The 18,162-nt window shown below is 47.4% G+C and overlaps 6 non-coding genes and 1 pseudogene across 6 annotated transcripts; all 7 read right to left on the bottom strand.

The window, feature by feature from the left end:
* Window positions 1-1,062: 1,062 nt before the first annotated feature.
* Window positions 1,063-1,136, bottom strand: TRNAN-GUU (transfer RNA asparagine (anticodon GUU)). Its single transcript has one exon. It is a non-coding gene; the product is annotated as a tRNA-Asn (tRNA).
* Window positions 1,137-1,145: 9 nt separating this feature from the next.
* LOC146183466 (uncharacterized) lies at window positions 1,146-2,244 on the bottom strand (annotated as a pseudogene).
* Window positions 2,245-6,229: 3,985 nt separating this feature from the next.
* On the bottom strand, window positions 6,230-6,303 carry TRNAN-GUU (transfer RNA asparagine (anticodon GUU)). Its single transcript has one exon. It is a non-coding gene; the product is annotated as a tRNA-Asn (tRNA).
* Window positions 6,304-11,827: 5,524 nt separating this feature from the next.
* Window positions 11,828-11,901, bottom strand: TRNAN-GUU (transfer RNA asparagine (anticodon GUU)). The gene has a single exon. It is a non-coding gene; the product is annotated as a tRNA-Asn (tRNA).
* Window positions 11,902-12,123: 222 nt separating this feature from the next.
* Window positions 12,124-12,197, bottom strand: TRNAN-GUU (transfer RNA asparagine (anticodon GUU)). The gene has a single exon. It is a non-coding gene; the product is annotated as a tRNA-Asn (tRNA).
* Window positions 12,198-12,419: 222 nt separating this feature from the next.
* TRNAN-GUU (transfer RNA asparagine (anticodon GUU)) lies at window positions 12,420-12,493 on the bottom strand. Its single transcript has one exon. It is a non-coding gene; the product is annotated as a tRNA-Asn (tRNA).
* Window positions 12,494-17,952: 5,459 nt separating this feature from the next.
* On the bottom strand, window positions 17,953-18,026 carry TRNAN-GUU (transfer RNA asparagine (anticodon GUU)). Its single transcript has one exon. It is a non-coding gene; the product is annotated as a tRNA-Asn (tRNA).
* Window positions 18,027-18,162: the final 136 nt, after the last annotated feature.

Genomic DNA, 18,162 nt, shown 5'->3' with positions numbered 1-18,162 from the left:
CTCGGAACGCTTCAAATAGCTAGGGCGTTTAGTGTTTCATGAAGCATTGTTTTTTATTTAATGCACGAGAATACAGCAACAAAGCAAAATGTCAATTAGTGTGTTTCTCTACAATAACCAAACTTGATTTGCTGCTCAGGGACAAACTACACTACAGCTAGAACCAAAAAATGCCGCCACCGGGAGGACTCGAACCTCCAACCTTTCGGTTAACAGCCGAACGCGCTAGCCGATTGCGGCACGGATGCCGGGTTGTTGGGTATGCCAAGAAGAAAGCTTCTCTAGCTAACAACACACTCGGAAAGCTTCAAATAGCTAGGGCGTTTAGTGTTTCATGAAGCATTGTTTTTTATTTAATGCACGAGAATACAGCAACAAAGCAAAATGTTAATTAGTGTGTTTCTCTACAATAACCAAACTTGATTTGCTGCTCAGGGACAAACTACACTACAGCTAGAACCAAAAAATGCCGCCACCGGGAGGACTCGAACCTCCAACCTTTCGGTTAACAGCCGAACGCGCTAGCCGATTGCGGCACGGATGCCGGGTTGTTGGGTATGCCAAGAAGAAAGCTTCTCTAGCTAACAACACACTCGGAAAGCTTCAAATAGCTAGGGCGTTTAGTGTTTCATGAAGCATTGTTTTTTATTTAATGCACGAGAATACAGCAACAAAGCAAAATGTCAATTAGTGTGTTTCTCTACAATAACCAAACTTGTTTTGCTGTTCAGGAACAAACTACACTACAGCTAGAACCAAAAAATGCCGCCACCGGGAGGACTCGAACCTCCAACCTTTCGGTTAACAGCCGAACGCGCTAGCCGATTGCGGCACGGATGCCGGGTTGTTGGGTATGCCAAGAAGAAAGCTTCTCTAGCTAACAACACACTCGGAAAGCTTCAAATAGCTAGGGCGTTTAGTGTTTCATGAAGCATTGTTTTTTATTTAATGCACGAGAATACAGCAACAAAGCAAAATGTCAATTAGTGTGTTTCTCTACAATAACCAAACTTGTTTTGCTGTTCAGGAACAAACTACACTACAGCTAGAACCAAAAAATGCCGCCACCGGGAGGACTCGAACCTCCAACCTTTCGGTTAACAGCCGAACGCGCTAGCCGATTGCGCCACGGAGGCTTTTTTTTTTTTTCTTTATTGCCGGGCTCCGACAACCAATTCAGTACATCACGATACACTATATACAAACACAGGCAAGACGTGGAACAAAAAAGGAAACGCTGTCAGTTTTGTACTGACATTGTCACTTAAAATTCCCTTAGGCCTGCCAAGGCTTCCAGCCTTGGCAGCCACTGCGGCACACATTCAAGTGTCTTCTGCACCTCCACGAAGCGGGAAATGCTCTCCCGAAAATACAACCGTGCAGGCCTCGCATCAGGATCACAATAGAAGCCGGCCATGCGGGAGCGCCATACAGAGTGGAGGCCAGCCAACATTACGAGATCGAAAGGAAAACCATCTTCGTTATCTGTCGCCAAATATCTGATCCCGTGTGGATCTAGAGGGAAATCCTTTTTCACTGTTCTCTGCAGAACATCCCAGAAATACACTCCTTCCCAGCAGTGAAGAAAAACATGATCTATAGTTTCGGGTATCTTGCAGATTAGACAGTTAGTTCCCCATGGCAAGAAAAAACCTCGTTGTTCAAGGAATGTTTTGACTGGAAGTGTTTCAGTATGAAGTTTAAAAAAAAAAGGACTTCATGCCTGGTGTCACTTGCATTTTCTTCACCCGTTTTAACACATTCTGGCCCGGCTCTCCACTGTGCATGGCTCTGTACATCGGTACAGGAAGTATGCTGTCGCACACATCTTTGTACAGTGTTTTCCTTTTCACCGCAGACAAATAATCGTTGGAAAATCGTACTGTCAAGAAACATACGCTCATCACCACCTCCTTGAAAAAGCCCTTAATTGGCCCTGGCATTTCATTCGTGCCGATCACAAAGTTTGGCAACGCCCGTCTTAATCTCATTTGGCACACCGTTCGTAAGAAAGAGTCTTTTGTGTCCCGAAAAAACAGAAACCTGTTAATAAGCTGTCGCACAAAGAGGTGCGCCAGACCAAGACCGCCGTCCTCCACCTTTCTGAACAAATTTGTTCGGCTGCACCTTTCCCACTGCGATGCCCAAATAAAGGTGGCAAACACTCTGTGCAGCTTTTGCACATTTAGCCGCGAGCAATGCAAAACCTGCATTAGATACCATAATTTGCTTATAAAAAAAAGATTACACACAGTTACCTTGGCAAAAAACGAGAGAGGAACCCCCTTCCATCTGTCTGCTTTCTCACGTATTTCATGCGCCTGGCTTCTCCAGAGGCCATCATTGCTTTCGTAGAATTGCAGAGGGACACCCAGGTACTTCACTGGGGTCTTCACCCACGTTACGCCTGCAAACGTGTCTGGGGTTGACGCCCATTCTCCATGCCAAAATCCCAGGCATTTTTCCCAATTGATCAAACTCCCTGTGATGTCCCGAAAACATTTTACCTCTTCGACCACTGCTATAATACTTTCTCTATCAATACAACACACTGCGACGTCGTCGGCATATGCTAAGAGCTTCACTTCGGCAGCTTGGAGTCGAAAACCGTGAACAGAATCATTTTTAATAATAGTCAAGCATAGTGATTCGATGTACAGACAAAATAAAAGTGGGCTGATGGGGCAGCCTTGGCGTACCGCACGCTGCATGGCAATGGGGGCCCCCAGTGACTTGTTTACAATAAGCCGCGTTGAGCAACTCCTGTACGCCATGACCACACCCTCTCTGATAACCGAACCGACATTAATATGGTCAAGAATGGCGAACAGGATAACATGTGATACACAGTCAAAGGCCTTCTCTAGGTCGAGCTGCAAAACCGCGACGCCAGATTGCATGACATCACAGCACTCAAGCACGCACCGCATCTTGTGTATGTTGCTTACTATAGACCTTCCCTTGATTCCACATGTCTGGTGGCACCCTACTATGTCCTTAATCACTGTCTGGAGCCTAGCTGCTAAGACTTTCATGAATATTTTATAGTCAACATTGGTTAAAGAGATGGGCCTGTAACTCGTTACAAGGCGAAGTCTTTCTGTATCGTCAGTTTTTGGTATGAGAACAGTATGTGATGTACTGTATGACGGTGGTAATTCTTTCAGTTGGTATGCCTCATTGAATACAGCTGTAAGCACTGCAGACAACTTATCTTTGAAAAACTTGTAGAACGCGGCACTCAAGCCATCGGGCCCAGGCGACTTTCCGTCGTTCAAGTTTTCAATTGCTCGGCACACTTCTCTTTCGGTTATTGGCCGCTCCAAAACTTCTTTTACCTCGCCGGCCAGTCGCGGCATCTGACCCAGAAACATCTTTTTGAAACCGTCCAAGTCAGCTTCATGAAACGCGAATAACGCCTGATAATGCTCAAAGAACTCTCGCCCAATGCCGTCGTTATCTGACACCACAACGCCGTTCCGCTCTATCTCGCATACGTGGTTTCGTTGGCCGTTCGTTTTTTCCAAACCTAAAGCCCGCTTCGTAGGTACTTCGCCCGCTTTTAGTGCATTTGTTCTAGCTCGCACCAGCGCGCCCCGATAACGCTCCTCTTCGATCAGCTGTAATTGCTGTTTTATAATCCTCACGTCATCTTTGAAAACGCCTGGCTTTTTGCATTCCTCTGTTATTAACATCTTTAGTGTTTTCTGCAGTTCGTTTTCTTTAATTTTTTCGTGAAATCGAATCGAACTGGCCCTATCAATCGCTGTGATTTTGATTTGCTCTTTGCATAGTTCCCACTGTTGTCCCACCTTACAGTAATCGTTCATATTTATTCTGTTGGTTTCTTCTGTCACTTTTGCTACAAAATATTCGTCGTTGAGAAGCTTAACGTTCATTTTCCACATATCCCAAGCAAACTTCCTAACTTCTTTCTTTGTTCCTATTACGCACTTAACCAGACAGTGGTCAGTAAAACACAGCGGTAGCACGGTGTAAGTGCGGCATTTTGAGATCAAGTCGAGTGCTACATAAACCCGGTCTAGGCGTGCGTGGCTTGTCCCCTGGAAATGAGTGTACTTCACTGCCTGTCCACTCTCTAGGACTTCGGCCACGTCGATTAACTCGGCTGCGGTAACAATATCGGCTAATAAATCTGTGCTCTTATCTCGGAAAGCCGTGCCGCTGGTTTTGTCTGTAGAATTCAGTACACAGTTATAGTCCCCCAAAATAATGAGGCATTTTTCAGGGTCCACATATTGCTGAACCATAGCGAAAAAATTATATCTCTCATCCACTGCATTTGGTGCGTATATGCAAATAACCCGATATTCTCTTTGGCAATAACTAAAATCACAAATAACGAGTCTTCCAGAGGACCCTGATGTGATGCTCTGCACAGTAAGACCCGGTAACTTTTTGACAAAGAGTACGCATCCTGCCGACAACCCACCAGCGTGGCTAACCACAGCGTAGTACCTTGAGGTAAAACGCAGCACCATGCTCCCAGTCTCCTCTTCTCCCTCGACTTTTGTCTCCTGAACAGCTAGTACGTCAATGTCATTATCTGTTATCAGCCGATACAATTGACTTTGTTTTCTTTTGCTCGCTAGTCCTCTGACATTCAACGTGGCTACACTTAGAGACGGTTCAGGTGCCATTGTTGCTCTAATCATGAGGTAGGCGCAGGAGCATGGTGCTTACCTTTAACGTCTAGCAAGCCGCTAGACGCCTCCGGAGCCGCCCGGCTGGCCGGTCTCGCTTTTCGGCGGGGGTGGCTTGTCGACAGGTTTTCGTTCCGCTGCGATGTTAGGTCGCGGCTTGAAGGACGACCGCCGACCCTGCACCGCTTTCACAGGCGGCTCGTCCACACTGCTTGTATACGGCATGTCGTCGAGATCGCCGGCTGCGTCGTGGGGGCGTTTAGTTGCAGTTCCGGCACCCACTGAACTTACATTGCCATTGCCTGGGGGCTCCTGACCCTTCACTGCTGCTGGCTGCTGCGCTTGACTGGATCCATCTTCGTTGATGTCCGACGCTGCCGATGATGGGTTTTCCACCATTTCACTTGCCCTGTCCGTGCTTTTATCCTGGACTCCTTCGCTAAGGAGAGGCATTTCTGCTCCCGAAGCAGTCGCTATCTCACCAGTCCCCTCCGCAGCGTCCTCCGCCTCAACCTCGTCCATGAGGTGCTCGGTGTCATCACTCGCCGCCGTTCTCGTTGCCGCGGCGTAGGTACGGACGCACTGCGAGTCCTCATGCCCAAATCGCCTGCAGATCGAGCAACGCGGCACATTGCACTCTCTTCTCACGTGGCACGAGCCATGGCATCGCAGGCACTGCATCGGGCGACCAGGTGCGACAACTAGTGCCAGTTCACCACCGACCCGTAACTGGTGCGGCAGGTCTTCTATTTTCATGCCGTTCTTCAGCTTTAAAAGCACTGACCTTGTTGTGGAGCCCTTGTCACTCACACCCTGCACTCGCCAGCGCTCTCGTCTGACATCCATTACAGTCCCAAAGGCCGCGAGTGCGGACCAGACGTCCTCGTCCGCCACTCCATGCAATAGCCAGTGAAGCTTCAGCTTCACCTGCTGTTCCTGCGGGTCGATGATAACACAGCGTCGCCTCTTCACCATTAGCTCCTTCACACCAAGCAGCCGTTTTGTAGCCTCGGAATCTTTAAGGGTGACTGCCCAAACGTGGTTAACCTGGTAGGCTCCCAGGGCCACCACATCCGGCAGTAAGCCTGTAGGCAAGAGTGCATCTCGTAAATCTTCAACCCTGTAGGGCCTTGCTCGCACGTCGCCGTGCAAAAACACGGTGTTCTGAACGATGCGTCCGGTTGGCAGCTGAGGCAGAATAAGCTGATAATCGCTGTCTTCGCTATCTGAGATCCTGTTTCCGCGGCCGGTAAAAGCCGCAATCGCCGCTCCGTCGGAGCACATGATTCCGCGTCCGTACACGGTGGTGGCCGGAAGTAGAATGACGATTGCGCCACGGAGGCCGGGTCGGAGGGTATGCCAAGAAGAAAGCTTCTCTAGCTAACAACTCACTCGGAAAGCTTCAAATAGCTAGGGCGTTTAGTGTTTCATGAAGCATTGTTTTTTATTTAATGCACGAGAATACAGCAACAAAGCAAAATGTCAATTAGTGTGTTTCTCTACAATAACCAAACTTGTTTTGCTGTTCAGGAACAAACTACACTAAAGCTAGAACCAAAAAATGCCGCCACCGGGAGGACTCGAACCTCCAACCTTTCGGTTAACAGCCGAACGCGCTAGCCGATTGCGCCACGGAGGCTTTTTTTTTTTTTTTTTTTTTTCTTTATTGCCGTGAAACACAAAACAAAAATACACATGATAAAAAACGTCAACTACACTTGAGCTAACGCGTAAGTGGCTAAAATCTTTTCAAGTGCACTAACTCATCAAAGAGACAATGCCATTGTGGCGGATCCTGCTGCCTCATGAAAGTTTCACGTATATAAACAGCACTTTCAATAAAGTTTTCACGCGAAGATCGTGTATCTATATCTGCATGACGCACCTGCATTCGTGTTTTCCACAAACTATGGAGGCCAAGAAGCATAATTAAATCATAAGGTGCATCATCGTTCTGCACTGGTAGAAATCTTATACCGTAAGGAGTTAATGGAAGCTCCTTTTTAATTGTCCTTTGGAGGACGTCCCATAGAAATACAGCATCCCAACACTGTAAGAAAACGTGTTCAATTGTTTCCGGTTTTTTGCACAACAGGCAATTTGTTGTCCACGGGACGAAGATACCTTTTTCATTCAGCCAGGTTTTAACAGGGAGCGTATTAGAGTGAAGTTTGAAAAGGAATGTTTTAGCTGATGGCCTCACGGGCATCTTCTTAACTCTTTTCAAAACGTCCTGCCCTGGGCCTCCACAGTGTAATGCCCGGTAAAAAGGCACCGGCAGCATCACGTCAATGAGATCTTTATACAGTTTTTTTCTAGGAACGTTGTAAAGGTAATCAAAAGAAAACCGCACTTCAAGCAACTTGCACGAAAAAACAACCTCGCGCAGGTAGCCAGTCACAGTACCAGGCATGTTTTCACATGACACAATCCATTCAGGGAGCAGCCTCTGTAATCGCACTTGCATCACGGTTCTTAAAAAGGTATCTTTTTGATCACGGAGGAATATAAATCGCGAAACCACCTGACGCAAGAACAGATGTGCAAGGCCAAGCCCGCCCCTTTTAACAGAAATAAACAAATTCGTCCGGGCGGTTTTTTCCCATGTGGATGCCCAAATAAAAACAGCAAAAACGCGGTGCATTTTCTGAATTGAGGTTCGTGAGACACACAACACATTCATGAGGTACCACAGCCTCGAAATAAGAAAAACATTGCAAATAGAAGCGCGCGAAAATATTGAGAGTTGCCTTCCTTGCCAGGCATCCGCTTTTTCTTTCGCTCTGGATGTTTCTTCCATCCAGTGCACGTTGGGATCTTGATAACATTCTAAAGGCACGCCTAGATATCGTGTTGGGAGAGCAGACCATCGCAGCTTACAGAAGAAATCAGGTGTCACGTCCCAATCACCGTGCCAAAACCCAGAGCTTTTCTCCCAATTGATCTTACATCCCGTTTGATCACAAAATGTTTGGACGACACTCGTGGCTTCACAAATGCTCTTTCTAGTTGCACAAAACACTGCTATGTCATCGGCATATGCTAGCATTTTCACGTGTGCTGATTGCAGCTTGAACCCTAAAATGCGATCGCTATCAATGATAGCCAAGCAAAGTGGCTCTAAATACAGTGCAAACAGCAGGGGTGAGAGTGGGCAGCCCTGCCTTACCGATGAACGTACTGCGATGCTGTCAGTCAGTTCACCATTCACTATAATACGGGTCGTGCAGTTCGCATACGCCATTTTAACACCCTCCACTATGACGTCACCAATGTTAGAATGCTCCAAAATGGAAAACAGAATTTCCTGAGAAACACGGTCAAAGGCTTTCGCCAAATCTAACTGCATCATGGCTATCTGACCACCGAGTGCATCAACACATTCTAGTACGGTTCTTGCGACATGTATATTCGTGGCAATGGATCGACCCTTGATGCCGCACGTTTGATGAGACCCAACCAATTTCTTTATTACGCTTTGCAGTCGTTTTGCTAAAACCTTCATGTACACCTTGTAGTCAACATTGGTGAGGCTAATCGGTCGATATGACCCCACCAACAGACGTTTCTCCGGATCATCTGTCTTGGGTATTAGAACAATGTGCGATGTAGAGAAAGACAATGGGACAGTATTACGTTCATAAGCTTCAGTGATTACACAGAGCAAAAACTGAGCCGCATACTGCTGAAACGTTTTAAAGAAGGCAGCGCTTAGGCCATCCGGCCCAGGGGCCTTCCCAGTTGTCAGGTCATCTATTGCAGATACTATCTCCTGCAACGTTATCGGTGTTTCTAGGCGCGCTTTACTTTCGTCATCCAGTGCAGGCATCAGTCTCAGAAAATCTGTTTGAAAGCCGCCTACAGTCTGAGGCTTAGCGCTAAGCAGTTCTTCGAAGTGCTCTGCTACCGCACGCTGTATATCTTTAGCGTCTTCTGTGATATGGCCGGCATACCTTATACTCCTTATTTCTTTCTGGCAGGCGTATCTTTTCTCGTCTGCTAGCGCTCGTTTTGTCGGAACTTCTCCAGCCCAAAGTTTTTCAGCCCTTGCACGTATGACAGCCGCTGTGTATCTTTCGCTGTCGATTGTTTCCAACTCACTTTTTATCTCTCGTATTTTACTGGCGAAATGCCCTGGCACTGAACTTTCCATGCTCAAAAAAAACTGGAGTTGTTCATTCAGTTCTTTTTCTTTTTCTTTCTCTTTATGCCGCACCTTACTGCTCTTTTCTATGGATTTCAATTTGACCCACTCTTTGAAGCTGTCCCATTCCTCTGCAAAACTTACTGGTCGCATAGCAAGACGATTTTCAAACTCGGTCTTAACTTCCGTAAGGAACTCTTCATCGGCAAGAAGTTTGGCATTCATTTTCCATAGGTACCAGTTAAAGCGCGATTTCTTTCCTTTGCGACCAAACACTGCACTCACGAGACAATGATCGCTGAAAGACACAGGTTTGACCTCATATGCAGTACATAGGGAAACAAGATCTACCGAGGCATACACCCTGTCCAATCTAGCATGGCTGTCACGCTGAAAGTGCGTGAACTCTGGCTGGTTTCCAGTGGAGAACACACTACCAACATCCTCAAGGCCATACTCATGCACAAGTGCATTCAACAGCTCGGAGCTTCTGTCTCTTCGAGGTTTACACTTCGCCGCTCGGTCCACAGCTGCGCACACACTAGTTGTAGTCACCAAGTACAAGCAAGATTTTGTCAGTCTTCAGCCACACCTCAATAGACTCAAAAAACAATTCACGCTCACATCCTGAATTGGGAGCATACACACACACAACACGCCAGCATAAATTAGAGTAGGTAAAATCGGTAACCAAAAGCCGACCGCTTGGACAGGCAAAAACGGACTCTACGCTTACTCCCAGCGTGTTGCGTATAAATAAAAGGCATCCACCCGATACACCAACAGAATGGCATACACACACATAAAAGTTTGTTTGAAAAGAAGCCACCATACGGTCAGTGCTTTCTTGGCTCTCAATCTTTGACTCTTGCACAGCTGCTATATCTATATCATTATCCAAAAGGAGGCGACTGAGTTGGCATTGTCGCCTTCTCGCTCCCAGTCCTCTGACATTCAAAGTAGCTACATGTAACGGCGAATTAAGCTTGAGAGTCATGTATTAGAGAGAGACGCCCGTACCCGCATGGTGCCTACCTTCATGGTTGCATGGCTTCTGCTTCTGACGAACAGCGGCGTATGTATGCATGTAATGTCCTCCCAGCAGAATGTCGGGATGCATTCAAACGAAGTCCAAGCACATTGTTTCATTTTTGCTCACACACGCACCACTTGGTTGCAGAAGGTTCCTGACGCTGGTCGGTAGGCAGCCGACCCACAAATCGTTCAGGGCACCACAAAAACTACGGAGGCGGTTTCCCCGCCTGCCGCGTGTCGGCCGAGAAGTTCGGCTTCGGTCTTAACGTGGCTCTTCGGATGCCAGAAGTTTTCGGCGGCGGCTCACCACAAACACCGCCTGGCAGCTGAGTCTCCTCCACGCTTTCCTCATGCGGACGTTTCGCGGCAATTAAGGCTGCTGTCTCCGGCCCAACCTCCATGGCATCAGTAAAGGAAGGCTCAGTACTGAGATGATCCTCAGCGTCGGAAAATTTGGCTACGTCTTCTGACACTTCCTTTGATGCGCTTTCATGGTCCTGGGATGGTACGTTCAAGACATGCCGAGTTTCATTCATTTCATTTGAGACCGTCACCTTATTCTTTGTTAAAACCGTCATGGAAGGCGCGTCCTGTTTCGTTGACTGGCCTCTAATGTCAGCAGCCTCCTCCGCATCCGCCTCGTCCATAATTAACTCGGACGAGTCTTCGCTGGTCCCAGGTCCGGCAATGCTAGCGTAGGTTCGTGCACACTGGCTGTCTTCATGCCCGAACCGTCGGCAGGTTCCGCAGCGAGGAACCCGGCACTCTTTGCGGATGTGACCCGTACCCCGGCAGCGTAGGCACAACGGGGGTCTGCCTGGCACAATGACGAGCGCGAGCTCACCACTAACATTCAACTGATGCGGCAGGTCGTCGAGCTTCATGCCAGCTTTCAGCTTCAGCGTTACGAGTCTAGTTGTAGAGCCCTTTTCTAGCATACCTTTAACACGCCAACGCTCCCGGGAAACTTCCGACACCTTTCCGTAAGGCGCAAATGCAGCACGAACATCTTCATCTGGCACGTTGTGTAGTAGCCAGTGAAGCTTGAGTCGCACGTCCTGGTTCGCCGGGTCAATCACCAAACAGCGACCGTTTTTCACAGACAGCTCACCTACACTGACAATCTTGTTGACGGCTTCAGTATCCTTGAGAGTGACGGCCCAGACGTGGCTCATCCGATACGCCCCCATAGCGATAACATCGGGGATTAGCGAGTGTTGTGCTAAAGCATCCCGGAAATCTTCCACCCGGTACGGGCGGGCCCTGATATCGGCGTGCAAAAAAACGGTATTCAAAACAAACCGACCTGTTGGAAGTGCAGGCAAAACGACTTGGTAAGTGTTGTCCTGTTCAGCAGTCCTGTTACCGCGGCCTGACATGGCCGCTGAAGCCGCTCCTGAGGAGCCCTGCATCCTGCGTCCGTTCACTGGCGTGGCCGGAAGCAGAATCCCTTGCGCCACGGAGGCCGCGTCGGAGGGTATGCCAAGAAGAAAGCTTCTCTAGCTAACAACTCATTCGGAAAGCTTCAAATAGCTAGGGCGTTTAGTGTTTCATGAAGCATTTTTTTTTATTTAATGCACGGGAATACAGCAACAAAGCAAAATGTCAATTAGTGTGTTTCTCTACAATAACCAAACTTGTTTTGCTGTTCAGGAACAAACTACACTACAGCTAGAACCAAAAAATGCCGCCAACGGGAGGACTCGAACCTCCAACCTTTCGGTTAACAGCCGAACGCGCTAGCCGATTGCGCCACGGAGGCCGGGTTGGGGGTTATGCCAAGAAGAAAGCTTCTCTAGCTAACAACTCACTCGGAAAGCTTCAAATAGCTAGGGCGTTTAGTGTTTCATGAAGCATTGTTTTTTATTTAATGCACGAGAATACAGCAACAAAGCAAAATGTCAATTAGTGTGTTTCTCTACAATAACCAAACTTGTTTTGCTGTTCAGGAACAAACTACACTACAGCTAGAACCAAAAAATGCCGCCACCGGGAGGACTCGAACCTCCAACCTTTCGGTTAACAGCCGAACGCGCTAGCCGATTGCGCCACGGAGGCCGGGTTGGGGGTTATGCCAAGAAGAAAGCTTCTCTAGCTAACAACTCACTCGGAAAGCTTCAAATAGCTAGGGCGTTTAGTGTTTCATGAAGCATTTTTTTTTATTTAATGCACGGGAATACAGCAACAAAGCAAAATGTCAATTAGTGTGTTTCTCTACAATAACCAAACTTGTTTTGCTGCTCAGGGACAAACTACACTACAGCTAGAACCAAAAAATGCCGCCACCGGGAGGACTCGAACCTCCAACCTTTCGGTTAACAGCCGAACGCGCTAGCCGATTGCGCCACGGAGGCCGGGTTGGGGGTTATGCCAAGAAGAAAGCTTCTCTAGCTAACAACTCACTCGGAAAGCTTCAAATAGCTAGGGCGTTTAGTGTTTCATGAAGCATTTTTTTTTATTTAATGCACGGGAATACAGCAACAAAGCAAAATGTCAATTAGTGTGTTTCTCTACAATAACCAAACTTGTTTTGCTGCTCAGGGACAAACTACACTACAGCTAGAACCAAAAAATGCCGCCACCGGGAGGACTCGAACCTCCAACCTTTCGGTTAACAGCCGAACGCGCTAGCCGATTGCGCCACGGAGGCCGGGTTGGGGGTTATGCCAAGAAGAAAGCTTCTCTAGCTAACAACTCACTCGGAAAGCTTCAAATAGCTAGGGCGTTTAGTGTTTCATGAAGCATTTTTTTTTTTATTTAATGCACGGGAATACAGCAACAAAGCAAAATGTCAATTAGTGTGTTTCTCTACAATAACCAAACTTGTTTTGCTGTTCAGGAACAAACTACACTACAGCTAGAACCAAAAAATGCCGCCACCGGGAGGACTCGAACCTCCAACCTTTCGGTTAACAGCCGAACGCGCTAGCCGATTGCGCCACGGAAGCCTTTTTTTTTTTTTTTTTTTTCCTTTATTACCGACTTGGCAACTACAAAGAACGATGAAAAGTCGCATGGAATTAAAAACACAAGTCACTTTCTTACAGGTTTCTTGTGATAAAATGGATTAGGTGACATGAGCTTGTCCAAGACTGGCAGCCAATCCGGGGGTTCAGATTGCCCTCCGAAAACATCACGCGTGTACATTACACTTTCAACAAAGTATTGATGGGCTGGGTGTACGACAACATGCTCATGCCGAACATCCATCCGCGTTCTCCATATGCTGTGCATACACAAGACCATCAATAAATCACTGGGCACTTCTCCTGGCTGGGCGCATGGAAGGTAGCGTATGCCAAACGGCGTTATTGGTAAGTCCTTTTTAATAGTGCGCTGCAGCACGTCCCACAAAAAAACCGCATCGTGACAATCAAGGAAAATATGCTCTATGGTTTCCAGCTTTTTGCAAATTAAACAGTCAGCAGACCAAGGCACGAAAAGGCCTTTGCTTTCCAGCCATGGCTTCACCGGAAGAGTGCCGGTATGCAATTGAAAAAAGAAAGATTTAGCGGACGATCTGATGGGCATTCTTTTCACTCTCTTCAACACGTCCCGCTCCGGACCCAAAGCATATACAGCGCGATAAAGAGGCACAGGTAAAAAGGTTTCCAATAAATCTTTGTACAGCCTTTTTCGCGTAACAGTACACATATACTCATTTGAAAATCTCGCCTTCACTATTTGGAAGGACGCGACAACTTCGCGAAGAAAAGCACTTAGAGCCATTGTCCCTGTAGACATAGTCGAAACTACATATTCCGGCAGTGAATCACGCAATCGCACTTGGATTACCGTTCTAAGAAAAACATCGCTTTGTTCGCGCAAAAAAAAGAACCTGGTTACAATCTGCTTTAAGTATAAATGGGACAATCCCAGTCCACCGTTATGCACCGTATGAAAAAGATTGCATCGACTGGTACGCTCCCATGTTGAAGCCCACACAAACGTGGCAAATACCCTATGCAGTTTTTGAACAGAGATTCTTGACATAGATAACACTTGCAGCATGTAAAAAATTTTTGCAACTAGGAACATATTGCAAACGGTAGCTCTTGCGAACATAAAAAAGTTATGTCCTCCCCATTTGTTTGTTTGGGTTTTCACTTGCTCAACTTCCCCGGCCCAACATTCCTTGCTTTCACGGTAATGCTTTAGTGGCACACCAAGGTAATTGCCTGGCGTTGTTGTCCATTGCATACTGGAGAACAGTTCAGGCGCGTATTGCCAGTTTCCGTGCCAAAATCCTAAACACTTTGCCCAACTAATTTCACTTCCACTTGCAGTGCAAAAAGCAGTGGCTTCTTTTACAACTTCTTGCACGCTCTCATGGTCAGTACAAAAAACCGCAATATCGTCCGCGTATGCCAAAACCCGAACTTCACTTTGAAAAAATCTATAACCGCGTATGTTTGGCCTTGTAAGTAATCTTAAATAGAAAGGCTCCAGATAAAGCGCAAACAAAAGGGGAGACAGAGGACAGCCCTGCCTTACTGACGACTGGACAGGTATACGATCGGTTAAATGCTTATTCACGACCAGTCTCGCTGAACAGCACTCGTAAACCATTTTCACGCCATTTGTAATCATGGAACCAGCATTGACATACTCTAGAACAGAGAACAAAATTTCATGTACCACTTTATCAAATGCTTTGTGGAGGTCTAATTGCATCATGGCTACGTGGTCATGCATCGCGTCACAACATTCGAGTACACTCCTTGCTGCGTGTATGTTAGTAAAAATGGTCCTTCCTTTTATACCGCATGTCTGATGTGGGCCTACAAGAGAAGTAATTACACTTTGGAGTCTTCGCCCTAATACTTTCATGTAAATTTTATAGTCAACATTCGTTAGACTTATAGGACGGTAAGACGCTACAGACTGAAGCTTAACTGGGTCATCTGTTTTCGGGATTAGTACAACGTGTGACATTCGAAAAGACGGAGGAGGTACGTTCTTTTCGTAGCATTCACTAATTACTCTTTCCAGTAAAACAGCCATTTCATTAGGAAAGGCCTTGTATATGGCAGCACCAAGACCATCTGGTCCGGGTGACTTATTGGAATTTAATTCCCCGATAACGGCCTCAATTTCCTCGGAAGTAATACTTGCTTCAAGTGTCTGCGCAACTTCGTCTTCCACTCTTGGCATCAGCGACAGAAAGTCTTTTCTGAAGCGTTCGATGTCCGGTGTTTTCAGGCTAAACAATTCCCTGTAAAATTCTACAAACGCCCGTTCAATCGTTTTCTTTTCCGAGGTAACTACGTTCTGATAGCAGATTTCTTTTATCTCTTTTGACACTGCGTACCGTTTTTCATCACTAAGTGCCCTTTTCGTGGGCGTCTCTCCGAGCCACAATTTTTCGCTGCGTGCCCTTATCACCGCACCGCGATACTTCTCTTCGTCTATCACCTCAAGTTTGGTTTTTATCTTTTTTATATCTTGGGCGAACAAGCCAGGCTTAACGCTCTCCATGCTAAGCATGTATTCAAGTGTGCTACGAAGTTCTTTTTCTTGTTCTCTTTCTTTACGTCGGAGAGTGCATGCTCGGTCGATAGCAGCTATCTTTATATCGCACTTAAACTGCTCCCATGCTTGTATAAAATTAGAGTCATTTTGCAACAGATGCGTAATATATTCTTTCACTTTAGTGGTAAACTCTTCATCCAGCAGCAGCTTTTCATTAAATTTCCATAGCTCCCAATTGAACTTTGTTGCCTTACTTTTCATGCCTAGAGTAATCATTACGAGGGAATGGTCACTAAAGCTCATGGGAAGTGTTTGATATTCCGAGCACAAGGGCACACAATCAATAGGAACATATATTCGGTCCAACCTTGCATGACAGCTACCTTGAAAGTGCGTGAACAATGCTTGACCTTCATGCGTCAGTATACAGCCAGCATCTTCAAGCTCTGCCTCATTAACAATGTCAATAAGTAACTCTGCACTTTTGTCACGAAGGACACGGTCTGTTGTTCTATCTTCCGGTCTACAGACACAGTTGAAGTCTCCAAGCAGGAGAACACGCCTCTCATGTATTAGGAAGGATTTCATATAGTGAAAAAACTCTTCGCGCTCAGACGTTCTAGTAGGCGCATAAACACAGATCACTCTCCAGTCCAATCCAGAAAAACTGAAATCACATATCAAAAGCCGACCACTCTCACACGAGAACACAGACTGTACGCACTGTATACAATTTCGAATGAAAATGACACATCCCCCCGATCTTCCAACCGCATGACAAACGCAAACACTATATCTAGAACGATATATTTCAGCCATTTTATCTGTTTGTTGTTCGCTTTCCATTTTGCTCTCTTGAACTGCTAGCACATCAATTTCATTTTCCAGCAGAATGCGGTTCAGCTGCAGTTGTCTCCGACGCGTTGACAGCCCCCTCACATTTAGCGTGGCTACGCGTAAGCTAGTGGTTAAATTGGTCGCCATCTCAAGAAATTATAAATCGCGAAACATATATCACTCACATCGCTTTTGCAGAAAGACAGCATTGCGGTTGATCTGTTGCACGGGATGACCATTCTTCCTTTTTGGCGAGTCCGTCCGTCGTTCCAAGCGCTGCTCCCGATCATGGACCGGGCTTGCAACGTCTCGATCGGAAAGGTTACCCCCGCTATGGCGGAGGCACAGGTGACACAGTTCTCCGGTCTGGGGGAACGTTTGGCCTTGGCTTGAAGGACGCCCGGCGAAGGGGGGCCGCCTTCAGTGGAGGCTGTCCGCTTTCCGCTCCTCCTTGGGTTGATTCCTCGTTGACACTGTCTTCATGCACCCGCTTCACAGGCAAGGTAGAAGCAGCTGGCATCTCAGCTTCAGTGTCCCCCTGTTCCTCACTGTGTTGCGTAGCCAAAGCTGGGCTTGCAGCACTGGCATTGCCGTCTTCTTTCGTGGGTGTCTCGGTCTCAGTAACATTTGACAACGGAACTATCAAATCTGATTCACGGTGTTCTTTCAGAGCAGGGGTCTTCTCAGAGGATTGTTCTTTCTGCTCTGCATCCTCAGTGATTCCACTGCTAGCTTCCTCGGCGTCCACTGCGTCCATCAAGTGCTCGCCTGCCACTTCACACGGCACGGGGCCTGCAACGTTGGCATACGTGCGCACACACTGCGACTCGTCATGGCCGTAGCGACGACACAGCCCGCAGCGCGGCACACGACAATCACGCCGTATATGTCCTTTCCCCCGGCACCGGAGGCAAAGCGGGGCTCTGCCTGGCACGTGGACGAGTGCGACGTCCTCGGCGACCCGAAGCTGATGCGGCAGGTCCTCAATGGTCACGCCCACTTTTAGCTTCAGCGTGACCGTTCGTGTCGTTGAAGCCTTGTCGACACACCCTTGCACCTTCCACTTTTCTCTTGATATTTCGGTGACTTTTCCAAAAGCCGCCAACGCCGCTCGCACATCATCGTCGTGCACGCTGTGAAGCAGCCAGAAAAGTTTTAGCCTGATGCCTTGGTTGCAGGGGTCAATGACCACGCATCGGTGCTCCTTCACTTCAAAAGCTTCGGCTTGCAAAATCTTCGCTTTCGCCTCTTCCCCTTTAAACGTTACAGCCCACACATGATTCATCTGATATGCCCCGAGGGCAACCACTTCCGGCAGCAGTGAAAGACGAGCGAGGGAGTCTCGAAAGTGCTCCACCCGGTACGGCCTGGCTTTTATGTCGCCATGCAAAAAAACAGTATGTAAAACACTCGAACCTGTAGGCAGATGCGGCAGAACCAGTTCATAATCCTTGGCAGGCCTTTCCGTACTCCTGATACCACGGCCCAGCTGGGCCGCTGAATCCGCTCCTTGGGAGCCCATGATGAACACGTCCGTCACGCTCGGTGGCCGGAAGTAGAATCCTGCGCCACGGAGGCCGGGTTGGGGGTTATGCCAAGAAGAAAGCTTCTCTAGCTAACAACTCACTCGGAAAGCTTCAAATAGCTAGGGCGTTTAGTGTTTCATGAAGCATTGTTTTTTATTTAATGCACGGGAATACAGCAACAAAGCAAAATGTCAATTAGTGTGTTTCTCTACAATAACCAAACTTGTTTTGCTGTTCAGGAACAAACTACACTACAGCTAGAACCAAAAAATGCCGCCACCGGGAGGACTCGAACCTCCAACCTTTCGGTTAACAGCCGAACGCGCTAGCCGATTGCGCCACGGAGGCCGCGTCGGAGGGTATGCCAAGAAGAAAGCTTCTCTAGCTAACAACTCACTCGGAAAGCTTCAAATAGCTAGGGCGTTTAGTGTTTCATGAAGCATTTTTTTTTATTTAATGCACGGGAATACAGCAACAAAGCAAA

The sequence above is a fragment of the Amblyomma maculatum genome, chromosome 7, assembly GCF_055883805.1.
Source record: "Amblyomma maculatum isolate TAMU_Amacu chromosome 7, ASM5588380v1, whole genome shotgun sequence".
NCBI lineage: Eukaryota > Metazoa > Arthropoda > Arachnida > Ixodida > Ixodidae > Amblyomma > Amblyomma maculatum.
This window is presented reverse-complemented; position numbering and strand designations above follow the sequence as displayed.